At 39.2% G+C, this 14974-nt stretch overlaps 1 protein-coding gene across 1 annotated transcript in view; it reads left to right on the top strand.

Annotated features, from left to right (window-relative positions):
* The first annotated feature begins 1100 nt into the window (after window positions 1-1100).
* The window catches only part of LOC141287103 (uncharacterized protein C1orf21 homolog), a 43653-nt gene continuing 29779 nt past the window's right edge, over window positions 1101-14974 (top strand). Inside the window, exon 1 of the mRNA XM_073819234.1 lies at window positions 1101-1317. The gene's annotated coding sequence lies outside the window, so the exon portion shown is untranslated. The remainder of the gene's footprint in view (window positions 1318-14974) is intronic.

A 14974-nucleotide genomic window follows, 5' to 3' on the forward strand; every position in this document is an offset into this window, starting at 1 on the left:
AATTATAAATACATAAAACACCTTATATTATAAAAGTTAAGAAACATTCATGGCGGCTGGTGCTAAAAATTTTTAGGGGGGCACACACAAAATAAATCACATTGTTAATACAGGCTTTATTATCAGTAAAGTAATCATTAAACATTTGTAATCATCCAAAAAAATATTAGCCATTTATATTAATGTGATTCAGAGATGAAGGCCATAATACTAATATTATCCACAAGAGGGAGCCACAGGATAATTCTCAGTTTAAAGACAGTGAAAATAAATTGATTTGTAGTAAAACATTGCATATAAATTAATTTTCATAAAGTTATATATAGTCCGATATAATAAGTAACTGTTATGCAAAAACTGTAAATACTAAATGTGTAGTTGTCCACAACGCTTTGGTGACAGGACTTTGAAATAACAAACAGGGAAAACGATAAAAGGCGTGACTTTACATGACTTTATCCAAGCTCCATGATTCATAAGATTGTTTTATTTTTTGCTTCATTTGAACGGCTTGTGATCTCACCGAATTTGGTGGAAATTGCTCTTTGCTCGTTAAGTTCGCCATCATTACTCTGATTGACCGCGCCTCAAAAGAAAAAAAAAAAACTTAAATCTCGCAGTATTTTCTGCTGCTTGGGGCAGAATTTTCAGCGCCCCAAGACCATAAAATTCTAAGAGACTGATTGGCCGCATATTTATTAATTTACCCTAGCAACAGTACATGACTGGCTATTTGGCTGAACTGCAGGGGCGCTTTTTCTCAGCGCCCCATGACAGAAACGATACAAGTCTGTCTGTGGAAATTCACCGGTGAATGAATGTCACTAGGTGGGAAATGTTGTATATGTTTTCATATCGCATGTAGGCACATACTGGTGGGTAAAACCGAATTAAAAAACTTAATTTGTAAAAATACATTTTACAGCCCCTTTTATCAGGGAGGGCGGTGCCCCAGCGCCCCCTATGGGCCGGCCGCTAGGAGTTGCATAAAATATTATTGGTCTAAAAATGAATATAATTTCTTGGCTTAAGCAATTGCCAATACCGGGAAGCTTATTTTCAAGACATGCAACTGGGGTGATAAGTGGAAAATGTTTAGGATAATTTGACTGGTTCCTCCCCTTCTACGTCTAGGCATGTGGTTGGTTTGCCACACGGGCTTCAGCAAGATGGCTGCAGTTCTTCGAGCAAATCAGGAGTGCGGACTGTAAGCCAGCGGTCCACATCACTACAGCAGCGCTTACTGCCGTCCGTCCGTCCGTCCGTCTGCGTGTGTGTGAGCCGCCGCCAGTGGACCGAGCGGGTCACTTCTGACAAGTGAGTGTTTCCCTGTCATATTTATGCATTTCTGCGCTGATTCATGGAGTGCTTGTGTTAAATGTTAAACGCAAACCGATTGCTTTTCTTTGTTGCTGGTGGTGAGTCGATTCCTATTTTGGCTCCTGACTGGTTCTTATTTTTTTTGCGTGATCAGTTTGATCTGATCTGTGACCAGTGATTTTGGGCTGCATGCTGATATGGGCTGTGTCTCAAAACCTAGTGTTCTGCCAGTCCACACAGCATTTTTGAGCATCTTAAGCGTCCAAAACGAATGCAACATATTCGGGCGCCTATGATGCCCAAAATGCTGTCTAGGTAGGCAGTTTACTAGGTTTTAAGAGACAGCCAATGGTAAACAGGAATAGGTGAGATCGATTGTAGGTTAATGTGGGGTTTCTGTCGCATTGCAAGGACATTTATTGATTTATCCCTGTGGTACTACCGAACTGGAAGTAATGAAAACAAAAGACACCTGGGTTGGCATGCATGCACACGTACACGTGTGTATGTGTGTGTGTCCACTGTCCTGCGGGCAGACAATGCGCCCTCTGTCTCTGCCGTGGCGCAGCTGTGTGTGTCCTTCTGTCACTGTGCTTTCATATGCAGTATTTTCACCAGCCCGCATTCAATGTATGGCGGTGTGTTTGAATGGCAGACATGTTTACGTCTAGAGGGAGCTGTGAGTGATTTAGCGATGTCTGATTCATAAATGACTCGTTCATTTGAGTCGAATCTTTTGAGTTAATCGGTTGAACTGGAATACAGAACCGCACCGGTCGATTCATTCGAATCGGCCTGAGCGGCTTTTCGAATCAACTCACTGACTCAGTGAACGGCAAAATTTTACTAATCTACTAGGCGAAAAACAATATGTGAAAAGAATAGTATGTCTAAATTCACAGTATCTATAAAACTAATGGCGGGAGTCTGAAGTACATATCCATGGGTGCTTTACTATCCCATGGGGTCATGGAAGAGGATTTGTGGATGACAGATGAAGCGACTCAACTGATGTTGGTAGGTCAAATGATGATTAAATATTTATTTAAAAATAGAAAAGCCTACTCTGAGAGTATTTAGCCATTTAGCAGTGTCTGACATAGGATTTAATGATGTCTGATTTATAAACGAATGATTTGGATATATTCAATAAATAAGATGAATGGTTCATTAATAAATCTGACTGAATCATCCGAGATGTTCCTGAATCAACTCATTGACTCATTGAACTTACTGTAGACTCAAATTTGACCTGCAGTGATCTCTTAACAAATCTCCAACTCACTGAACCTTGAACCGTCAGTGATTCATTCAGTTTTAGAGTTTCCTTACTCATTACAGACAACTGAGTCTTTCAGATTTGTCCAACTCTGAATGATCTGGTTTGACAGCTCACTGACTCTCAAAACATTGTTGTGTTGTAACCCCTAACAGAGCGATTCTGTTGGCTGAAAGAACTTGTGCAACAGGGTTTCACAAGTGAAGATCCCATTCATTTTCTCCATAAGTGAGTTGATTTACCAATAACATTTAAACCTTTAAAAGCAGACCTATTGTGAGTTACGAGGCACCTCTTGAGGGTCGTAATGGGGATGGAATCTGACATGGTATAGCCTTTTTTGCACACATATAATTCATAATGAACCAAGTACTGATGTGTATGTTGATGCTAAGAACATTTGGAGTGAACTGAGAGTTTGAGCAAATAGCAGAAATGTAATGAAACATACTAGAAATATAACAACCTGATTATAATACTGTTTTATCAATGCATATGCAAAGTACACTACCAGTCAAAATTTTTCATTTTTATTTTTTAAAATAAGTCTCTTCTGATCAAGCCTGCATTTATTTGGTCCAAAGTACAGCAAAAACTGTAAAAATGTGAAATATTTTTACTATTTAAAATAACTGTTTTCTATTTGAATATATTTAAAAATGTATTTTATTCCTTTGATTAAAGCTAAAGCATTATTACTTCAGTCTTCAGTGTCACATGATCCTTCAGAAATCATTCTATTATGCTGATTTGCTGTTCAAGAAACATTTTTATTATTGTTAATATTTAAATATTTAAATCATTTAATATTTAAATGAGTACATGTTTTTTTTTTAATTCTGATGAAAAGATCCAAAGATCAGCATTTATCTGAAATAAAAAGCTTTTGTAACATTGTACACTATACCGTTCAAAAGCTCGGAGTCAGTATAATTTTGGGGGGCAGAGGAAATTATGGAAATTAATACTTTTATTTAGCAAGGATGCTTTAAATTGATCAAAAGTGATGATTAAGACATGTATAATGTTACAAGAGATTTCTATTTCAGATAAATGCTGTTCTTCTGAACTTTCTATTCATCAAAGAAACCTGAAAAAATTGACTGCTGTTTTCAACAACATCATCATCATCATCATCATAATAATAATACTAAATGTTTTTGAACAGCAAATCCGAGTATTAGAATGATTTCTAATGAATCATGCGACTGGAATAATGATGCTATAAATTCAACTTTGAAATCACAGGAATAATTACAATTCAAAAAACAGTTTTAAATAGTAAAAATATTTAATTTGGTGTGGAGAAGAGACTTCTTTAAAAACATTACAGATCTTACTGTTCAAATACTTTTGACTGGTTAGTGTAGCATTGGTTTTAATAGCATTTTAACCAAATGGATTTGAGTTTTTCTTTAATGTACTTGCAAATTAGATTTAGGCTCCAAATGGCTGTTTTTATGAGCTGATTCATGGCTACAACTAACTGACATAAAGTTAGAATAAACTGCCTTAATATAACTTTATTGAAAAAGTAATTAACAAACAAAATATGCTTCATCTGACTTTATAGGAATGTTGTGGAGTGTTTACTATGACGCTGGGAAGTCAGTAACCAACAGTCATTTTTCTTTTTTTTTTCTGAAGCAAACCATTCGAAATAACCAATTTAAGGAAATGAGTCTGACTTCGCTCTGGGGAGACACGGTCGGCTCTGTACCTCTCTCTCTCTGAATCCCTCATCAGTCTGACGCCTCCATCTGTCTCTCTCTCATCCATAAGCAGTGTGTGTGTTGCTTTGCGCACATATGGCTTTTGTTCTGGTGACTGAGGAGGCTGAATGGCTATTAATAGCCTCTGTGGGTCCTCCTCTCGGTCAGTCAATTTCAATCTTCTCCACCATCACAGTCCAAGCTCCCACTCTGCCTGTTTTATTCAGTTTCTCCCGCGTGCTTCACGGGACCTGAGAAAAGCGACCCAATTAGCTCACGGGGTTATGATGCAATGTCAGCGTGACATCACTCAGAGGAGGTTACCATAGTTACCAGAGGTCTATGTGGGAGGTTCCAGAGTTCTGTGTGTGTTGTGGTTCTGATGACCGAGGAGGTTGCGTGTGTGTTTTGTGAATTACAACTTTTGGTTTTAGTATGCTGACAGCACAATCTTATCTAAGTGACTCTTGCGCAGGGTGGGGTATTTCAGTCTAGTGGTTTAAGGAAAATGATCATCATTTTCTCACCCTCAGGTCCTTTTCAAACCTGTCTGACATTTTCTTCCGTGGAACACAAATAGAGGTATTTAGCAAAATGTTTTGTTGCTTCATAATGAAAGTGAAATAATATAAATAGTACATATGACTCATCCTGCATGTTCCATGTTTTTAAAGCTACAGTTTTGTTCAAGGAACTGACGGAAATTAATTCAAATTGATTTAAAGTTCCCCTCTTCCACCGCTCTAAAGAATCTTTTACGTGTGCATTTGTTTGCATATGAAGTAAAACAATACAAAATGTAAACAATATGTCTTATGACTGACTTGGGCTGGTAACCAAATGATGTAGCTTTAAACACGTCATCTGTATGTCATTGTTCTTAGGTTGCTTCAGGGGTTTATTCCTGTAATAAGTCCCTTTAGATGTAATAGTCTAATAATAATATTATAATGACGTAGTATATGAATATTACTTATTAAAATTATATACAGTTGAGGTCAAAAGTTGACGTACACTTTGCAGAATCTTCAAAATGTTAATTATTTTACCAAAATAAGATGGATCATACAAAATGCATTTTATTTATTACTGTAGTAGTAGTAAATCTCCATCACGTGCGTTCAGCTGGAGTGGCAATTAATACACGTAGCCGTAAATCACTGACAAGCTACACCAAATCGCGGTCATAATCGAATGCGATTTTGAGCGCGATTTGGCGTAGCTTGTCAGAGATTTAGGGCTCTGTGTATTAATTGCTGCTCCAGCTGAACGCACGTAATGGAGATTTACTACTTATTAAAGTACCGGCTTCATTGACTAAACGCGCCTCACAACATCGTGCGATTAATCGTGCAGCCCTAAGTTGTTCACAAGTCACAAGATTGTCCTGAACAGTTAAAATGTCTGCTGTTCCTCAGAAAAATTCTTTGGTTTTTCCACATTTTTGTGTATTTGAACCCTTTCCAACAATGACTTTATGATTTTGAGATCCATCTTTTTACACGGAGGACAACTAAGAGACTCATATGCAACTATTACAAAAGGTTCAAATGCTCACTGATGCTTCAGAAGGAAAAACAATGCATTGAGAGGCAAGGGTTGACAATTTTGCATGTTTCCCAGAAGATGTCTATCCCAGAATAAATTAAATTTACCCTGATTGTCAAATTCAAAAGTTCTTAATGCATCGTTTTTCTTTCTGAAGCATCAGTGAGCGTTTGAACCTTCTGTAATAGTTGCGTATGAGTCCCTCAGTTGTCCTCAGTGTGAAAAGATGCATCTCAAAATCATACAGTTATTGTTGGAAAGGGTTCAAATGCACAAAAATGCTGAAAATGCTGTGGGGAATTCTGAAGGATTTTTCTGAAAAACAGTGGGCAGTTTAACAGTTTACAAAAACACTGCTGTGGATCATTCAGGTAACAGCACGGTATTAAGAATCAAGTGCATGTAAATTCAACTACTATTTGTGTTTTCTTTGTGCACAAAAAGTATTCTTGTGGCTTCATAACATTATAGACTATTTTAACACTGTCTTTACTACCTTTATGGGCCTTGAATGTGTCAGTTGCGTTGCTGTCTATTCAGGGTCAGAAAGCTCTCGGATTTCATCAAATATCTTAATTTGTGTTCCAAAGATGAACAAAGGTCTTATGGGTTTGGAGCGACAGTAATGAATGTCAGAACTTTCATTTTTGGGTGAACTGCATTGTAAGGCCAAGCATCATATGTCATTTATATAGTGAGTTGCGGTGACCCTGCTATATACTGTTTCAGCTAACTCTAAGATAGTGCGCAATTTTTCCTGCCTTAGAAAGCACTGACGGGGTCAATTACAAATCCAATCATCCAGAGAGAGGCCTGTGTGGTTCAGAGGTGGATTTTGAGGTTGATCTTTGTGTCACGCTTTTGTTCTACGATTTAGAGGTCAGGCTGAAGGCTGCCTGTGACTAACCGCCGCTCGCTGTTTTGATATGACACAGATCAAACATCCTCCTCTGCTATTGTCAAACATGGACGTCCTTTTCGCTCCTTGCATCAAGGTGCACTGTCCTAAGCGTACGCGCTGAGACAGATGGACACGCTCATTTGAATGTTTAAATAACAGTGCCGTCTACTACCGGTGCCATTTAGATGGAAGCATGACATTTTTAAACCTTATTCAAATTTTGCTGAATTAGTAAACATTTTGTAAAGGGATGTAAATGAGTTTCTCGCAGTGGGAGGGATTTTCATTTTGAGACTTTCAAGAGCTCATTACAGAGCTGTGGGTATTAGGGTTGTGCCGATAGACGATAGTATCGTGTATCGACGATAGTCAGAGATATCGCCTGTTGCTGATGCCTTTGACGATAGTTAGACGATTATTATTATTATCCGTCAACAAAGAACTTAACTTTAGCAATGCAGCACAGAGAGTCTGTTCTAGGATGCTTCAGAAACTTGCCGCGGTATAAACACACGCATAGAGAGGCCACAGCGCCTTAACGCACCTCGTACAGTGAGAATGGGAGTTTTTCATCATACAGTACGGTGGTAGATTAACTGATTCTAAAGGGAGTGTTATATTATATTTGCATTGCAGTCATTAGGATAACAGAGGTAGTAAAACCTGGTTCAGGCTGAATTCATTACGATGTATCATAATCAGTCTGTATATAGTAAACATAAACATTCATCTCAGTAACGTCTATAGGCGTTAATTAGAATTACGATGCGATCAGATGACGCTAAACATACGCACGTGAATTACACGCGCATCACTTCTCCGCATCCAATATGAACTGAACTACAACATCACCTTCATGATAACGGTCAGACATACAGCGGTAACATTATAGCAATATGACGGGTAAAGAAAGATTCATTCATTTACATTCTGGCACGCACATTTACAACTCACTCACTGACGATTGCAGAGAATGAAACCGAAAGTAACTTGAACAACTCCGGCAGAACTACAGTCAGCGCTCTGTACACGCACAACTTAATCATATGTCAAGAGAAAAGTCTACATTTACAAAACGAATAAGGAATTTAGTACATAGATAATTAATTAAATTAGCACGATAGTATCGTGTATCGGCGATCTCTCAGGCTGACGATAGGGCGATATGAAAATTGAGCATATCGCCCAACACTAGTGGGTATACTTACAGGAAACGGGCAGACCAATTATGCAGCAGCAGGCAACAGAATTGGTATATAATAGATGGTTTTCTAATTTCAAATGAATATTTATAGGCTGAATTAGGAGGCGCTTGTCAGCTTTATAAAGATGGATACGGAAAAATTACAGACCTGACCCCGGAGTAAATTTCCACAAAGCTGTAGCCTGTCTGCGTGCGTTCACTGAAGGAAAGATGGCACTTATTAGTAATCGCAGAAAGGAAATATACAAATCTGTGTTGTGTGGAAGATGCTGGTCTATTAGAAGACAAATGAGGTACTCGAGGTTTCGTTTGACTAGTCATATGAGAGGTGTGTGTTTATGAGTCATCTGGTTCTTTTCTGACAGTAGTAGTGCAGACAGCAAGGCTCAGACCCACACGCAGTATAGAGGTGACAGGCACAAATCAGTTGTTAAAGGGTGAAGTCAGTGAGTCAGTCAGATGCAGGCAGTGTTGGGACAGCCCCGAGTGGTACGGTGCAACAGTGGATGGAGGGATCATTTCAGACTTTTGCAAGTAAGATTTCCACACCGTCTTGGCTGCATACACTGGCCCTCATTCATGAAATAGGAGTAGAATGAGTGTCTGTGTGAATGGTATGTGACGCCATTCTTTAGTAAATTGTCTCATTTCCACTCAATGGCATGTTTTATGTAAGAATGGATTGGCGAGCGAGTTTATATTTTGGCCTGTTCTCATGCTAGCTCAAAATTCAGACACAAATCATTCATAGGCTGATTTCCCTTGGAAGTTGAGAGGGGTGTTTGGAAAACCTGTATGGAAACATTTGTTGCTTGTTATAGAGTTAATTCACCCAAAAATGAAAATTCTGTTGTTAATTACTCACTAGTCTCAGCCTCAGACGTCACGCCCACTGAACGTAGGCTGAATGTCTGATGCATATGGTACACTTAACTGGAAACTCTTCAGGATTGTCGAAGTCGTCATCTGATTCGTTGAATTTGACCGTAATTCCGGGAGACGCGAGTGTCGCGTTTATTTTCGGTCCGCCGGGAAACAAAGCGCAGACTGATTTACTGGGCGTTTTGCTAAAAGGTGCTTATGCAGACGCCATTGTTGTTATACACATTTGCAACGTTTGCGAATAAATTACTGACTTACTGCTTGTTCTCCCTCTTCTTTGTTATCTTTCAATTCTGGTTATTTCAATGACTGACTTGTTGCACGCCAGTCTGTTGTTGTGGGGGCATTTCCACGCACCGAAACGGACGCTGAACGAAACGAACTGTGATTGGTTGTTTGACATGTCGATCAAACGGTCTTATGGGCGGACCTTGGCCAATGAAAGCTGCCATGAATTCCAGACCTTCAGCCGTCAGTCTGAAGGTCTGGCTACGCGAGACTAATTACTCACCCTCATTTTGTTCCAAACCCGTAAGACCGTTGTTCATCTTCGGAACTCAAATTATGATGTTTTTGATGAAATCCTAGAGCTTTCTGACCCTGCACAGACTGAAAGCCATGTTCAAGGCACAGAAAGCTATTAAGGGCATCAGTGGTTTAACTGTAATTTTATGAAGCTATGAAAAATACTTTTTTGTGCGCAAAAAAAACCCAAAACTAACAACTTTATTCAACAATTTCTTCTTACGTGTCAGTCGACGGACATTCACTAGATTACCACAACGTATCTCATAGCTTCATAAAATTAAGCTTGAACCACTGACTATTTTAATGATGTCCTTACTACCTTTTTTGCGTAGTTGCATTGCTGTCTATGCAGAGTCAGAAAGCTCTTGGATTGCATCAAAAATATGTGAAGATACATTTTTGAAACAAGGTCTTATGGGTTTAGAATGAAGTCATGGTGAGTATGACAGAATTTCCATTTTTGGGTGAACTATCTCTTTAAGGCAAATTGGAATGCCTTGGTATATTTCACAATTTTTATTATTAGTGAAATATATCTACTAAAACATTTTTTGTTAATTGAAATAAAGCTGAATTTACAAATATAAAAGGGAAAGTTCGCTTCCAGAACATCTAAGATGTTCATGTCTTTCTTTCTTCAGTCGTAAAAAAATAGTTTTTTGAGGAAAACATTTCAGGATTTTTCTCTATTTAGTGGATTTCTATGGTGCCCGAGTTTGAACTTCCGAAATGCAGTTTCAAACACTCCCAAATGTGGCTGTAAACGATCCCAGCTGAGGAAAAAGGGTCTAAATAATATTTCACAATATTTTTGATTAAATGCAGCCTTACACTGTGTCTTAACTACACGTGTTACACGCGATAAAAGATATCTTTTTTTTCATATTAATTGGAGTTTTTGTCGTATCTAGCCACGACGGCGACACACAATTTTTTTTATTTTAGAAAATGTTTCTATTTCTGTGACGTCACGGCTGGAACAACAACATACAAACTATGACAGTGATAATCTCATGATTATGTGCTTTATTCACTGTTAAAAGTGCCTAATGTGTGAATATCATATTGTGTGACATTTTAGCCATATTGAATTCAATAATAGATCAATTTAAATAAAACCTATATGTTAAAACTGCGAGCTTAATATCGAATGCGATGTTGAGCGCGATATGGCGTAGCTTGTCAGAGATTTACGTCTCTGTGTATTAATTGCCGCTCCAGCGGAACCTGAGCGGAACGCACGTGATGGAGATTTACTACTAATCAAAGTACCGGCTTCATTGACTAAACGCGCCTCACAATATCGTTCGATATATTGTCCAGCCCTAATTTGGTTATTTGGTCTAGGGTTGGGTCGATAGACGATGCCATCGTCCATCGCCGATGGCCGATAGACATCACGATGCTGAGCCGGCATCGCGATCCTCCGCCCCGCCCCCGCAGCGCCCCTGCCTCAGCAGCAACCCGCTCACGAAAAACACACACTTAATCACTATATAGCCAAATGAAATGCATGCTTTCAATTTCCACATCTTTACTTATTTTATTATTATGAGGAAATAATAACAAGGAAGTTGTTAGTGATCACAATACAAATTACAGTGAACTCCAAACGAATTACATTAAAAGTTCGTTTACATTAATAAATGAGGCATACAAAAACAGCAGAAAAAAATCAAAATAATTAATTAAATTAGATTAAATAAACTACACCAAATATGCCCTTTTCATGGTTTTACCATAACGAACAGAGCTTGGAACAAAAACAAGAGAATATATTTTTTTTCCATCGAAATACGAATGTACAATACAAAGCCTAGTATACATTATAAATAACAGCTTATCATTCAAATACATTGGGAATATGGAAACGCTTGGATTTGTGAGGTACGTGTCGTGAGCCCAACGCCTGTTATTTTTAGTTTCGCTTTGTTTTGGTTTCTTAACTTTATATATTTTGTTTCATTCCTGTTCTGTTCTGAATACCTCCACATTTAAATGATTCGTTTTGGAGTCAGGATAACTAACTTATAGCTATGTTTATAGTGTTTCACGAGTTCCCACTTACTGATAATAAACAGAGTAAAAGGATAGCGTATAAGGTTAAGCGTATTTGGCGTGCTGTCCGGGAGAGGGCTCCGAGCTCGAAATTCGTTCCCGAGCCCGGGGCACTCCCCCTGCCCGGGGAGAGGGTCCGAGCTCGGCAATCGGCCCGAACCCAATAGCTCCCCCCTATAGAGAGGAGACGGGGTGGTGGAGGGATGTTGAAACGAGAGATAGGAAGGTAAGGCTGCTTTGATTATTTATAGTGATTCCCTTTAACACTGATTGGATAGGGAGTGATTACTGATGATGCATTGGCCGTGTTAATTATCTGTGCGTGCTCCTCCCGAAATTTGTTAATAAAACATCACTTATGTTAATGCATAATAATATTTCTGATATTACACTTTCTCTCTAAACATTCCGCTGCTCATTAAATGCGTTTGGAGAGAGTGGGTTAAGCAGTAAGCAAACAATGAGAGCGATATTGAACTTAAAAAAGCTGACTGGTAGAAAATATGTTAAGGACCAACACACATCCTCCAAATGCATCTACATAAACCCGCGCTTGCTCTTGTCTCGTCTGCACGCACTCACTGTCACGATCTAATGCACTTGTTAATGCCGGATCTTTAAAAACAAATACCGGAACGCAAAAATCCCAAATCTGACATTTTCCAGAACATGATCAGGCTCAAATTTAGCACTGGTGGAAGCGGTAGGCTGCTATTAATTAATTCGTTATGAATAAATTATTTAACAACAACCATCCCTCACCCCGCCCCCCGCAGACGATGCCATCGTCCATCGCGATGTTTCAGATTAGACATCGTACGATGACAAATTGGTCGACATCGCCCAACCCTAATTTGGTCATGGATATTCTCGCTGTTTTTTTTTTTTAGATGACTGTCAAATTCGACTGTTGCCAGAATGCCACTTTGCAGATGCCATTTCTCGTTGATGTAGTGACACGTAAGGACAGTATATGTCCTTTTGTTAAATTCGTCTGTCCACATATCTGTGGTAACAGCAATCCCACTGTATTCCAAAACCTTTTGGATGACCTCTGAAAGTTTTTCCCTACCAGCGGCAGCCTGTTGCTTTGCCCTGTCACAAACAGTTTGGCGATGGGGTATGATACCATTAGCATCAACTACACTGCACTTGGCACCGATGTTTATTAGTCTTTGGGCCACTTGGAGGAATCCCTTACCAGAGACGACATCAAAGGGGCGTATATCAAGGCAGCACAGGTCCACACGTGCATCCACGAGAGTAGACTTAACTTCCAGTGGTATTTTTTTTTCTGTCCCGACGAATGTAAGAAGTTAAAGTGCTTGTCTGGCTTAGACTTGACTGGCCTTTCGATTTAGCACACACATGATGTTTCATATTTGAGGTACCGGTCTTGTGGCTTTCATATACATACAGTGCTTCACAGCCGTTGCATATTACATACCCAGCACTTTCATTCATCCTCGTTAACGACTTCGCTAAAACGCTCCCACGCGGCACTTTTCTTTCCTTCCTTTTGTTTTGTTTTTAATTCTCCCTTTTTAAGTTTCTCTTGGATCTGTTTCGCCTCCATTTCTGCTTTAACAAATGGACCTCCACCACGCGCGTATTTATTTATTTATTTATTTATTTATTTATTTTATTAGCGTGCAAATCAGGGCCTGTTTGCCTGATGAAAAATGCATTAACGACACATTCGTATTTTACAGAATGTGTTTAAAAAAATACAAAGCAAAAAGCATTAATAATTAATCTGATCCACCCGCGACCCACCCGCAATTAATCATAATGTATTTGTTTTAAATTACCCGACCTACCCGACCCGCGGATTATCTGCAGCGCCCGCGGATATAACCGCCATCCGCGCATCAAGTATGTTTTTTTTTTTTACCCTCAAAGCTGTGGGTCCCATTAACTGCAATTTATATGATTGACAGACTACAACAGTTTGAGTTAAAAAATCTTTGTTTTTGTTCTACTGAAGAAACCATCACCTACATCTGCGATGCCGTGGGGGTAAGCAGATAAACATCAGATTTTTATTTTTGGGTGAACTATCCCTTAAATTAATGTTTAATATTTATGACTTGCATTTTAAAAACTTGTCCATTTCATTGGGAGTGCAGTGTGCTTCTGCACTTTTAAATGGCTGTGATATTTCAGTGATTCTGTCACGTCACTTCTGGTGTGGACAGCCAAATTGCTTGTCGCTGGAATCTTGTCGCTTCGTAGTTAGGACATGGCCTTAATCTATTCATAACAATCAGTTATTTATTATGGTATAGATAATTGTTTTGAGGTAGTTGGGGTTTCCTCCAGTTTTTATCTGTTTGCTATTGTTGTTTTACTGTTTAAGTGGTCTGCTGGGTGAAAGGATTGCAAGCCATTGCTTTCAGCAGAACTTCTGGCCATAAACGGAACAAAATGTCACCTTGACCATCTTTGACGTCTTTATCTTTCCATCTGTTTCTCAGTCTCATGCCTTCTTCTGGTTCAGACGCTGTCTCTCCCACAGTCCTGTCATTGCCCCTCTCTTCTCGTGGTTAGAGAGTTCCCTTTCTTAAACACTAGCGCTATTATTTTAACATCTCTCCACCCCCAAACCACCTCTCACACGGCTTAAGACATAAAGAAGGAACGAAAGGGAAAGAGAAAGAGGCTTTAGTCTTAAGATAATCATGACAGCACTGAGACGTTTCCACTGTGCGTCTCAGCAGGCTTGGTGATCTGTTTAAACTGGGACGGGGGAGTTGATGCCACAGCCGTTGCGGGTGAGTAAATATTATGGTGAGGGGGCTGCTGTCCTGCTCGCTCGGTCACAGCGGAGATGAATGAACAAGGTCTCCTCTGGTTCTTCAGAGCAAGGGTTTGGTGTTTGTGTTGTTTCCTATCAGCTGAGATTCAAAGGACTTGCGAACTGCTTCCCATGATTCTTGCTCTCGCCTGATCAGCCTGTTTTTCAGTGTGAGCGCTGGCTCAGACAGTTCTCAGCCCTGCGGCCTGTTTGAGGGTGTGTACTTGCTGTGTGTTTGTGTGTGTGTTTTAGTAGGGGGTGTGATGCTATTTAGCTTGACTTCATCTTCAAGGCTCTTAGAAAGTAGGTTATTCATTTGTACTCACGCATTAGTCAATTATTTCTATTGTCAGAGCTTATTGCGTGTTTGTGTGAATGCCTTGAGATATGATAAGGATTGATGGGTATGCTTGTTGGTTGAGTAGGTGTTATGCACATTGAACGTTTGTGTGTAACCATTCCATCCACATTGTCGTGAAGATTTGTGCAAGATGCAATTAGATTCTTCAAAAAAAATGAAAAGCCAGAAGGGATGCATGATGCTCTGAGTCTTTCTTTGTTCATCTTCGAAACACAAATTAAGAAATAATCCAAGAGCTTTCTGACCTTGCATAGACCGCAATGCAACTACCATGTTCAAGGCCCAGAAAGGTAGTAAGGGCATTGATAAAATAGTCCACGTGACATCAGTGGTTCAACTTTAATTTGAAGCTACGAAAATACTTTTTGTACATAAAGATAACAA

The sequence above is a fragment of the Garra rufa genome, chromosome 15 (genome assembly GCF_049309525.1).
Source record: "Garra rufa chromosome 15, GarRuf1.0, whole genome shotgun sequence".
NCBI lineage: Eukaryota > Metazoa > Chordata > Actinopteri > Cypriniformes > Cyprinidae > Garra > Garra rufa.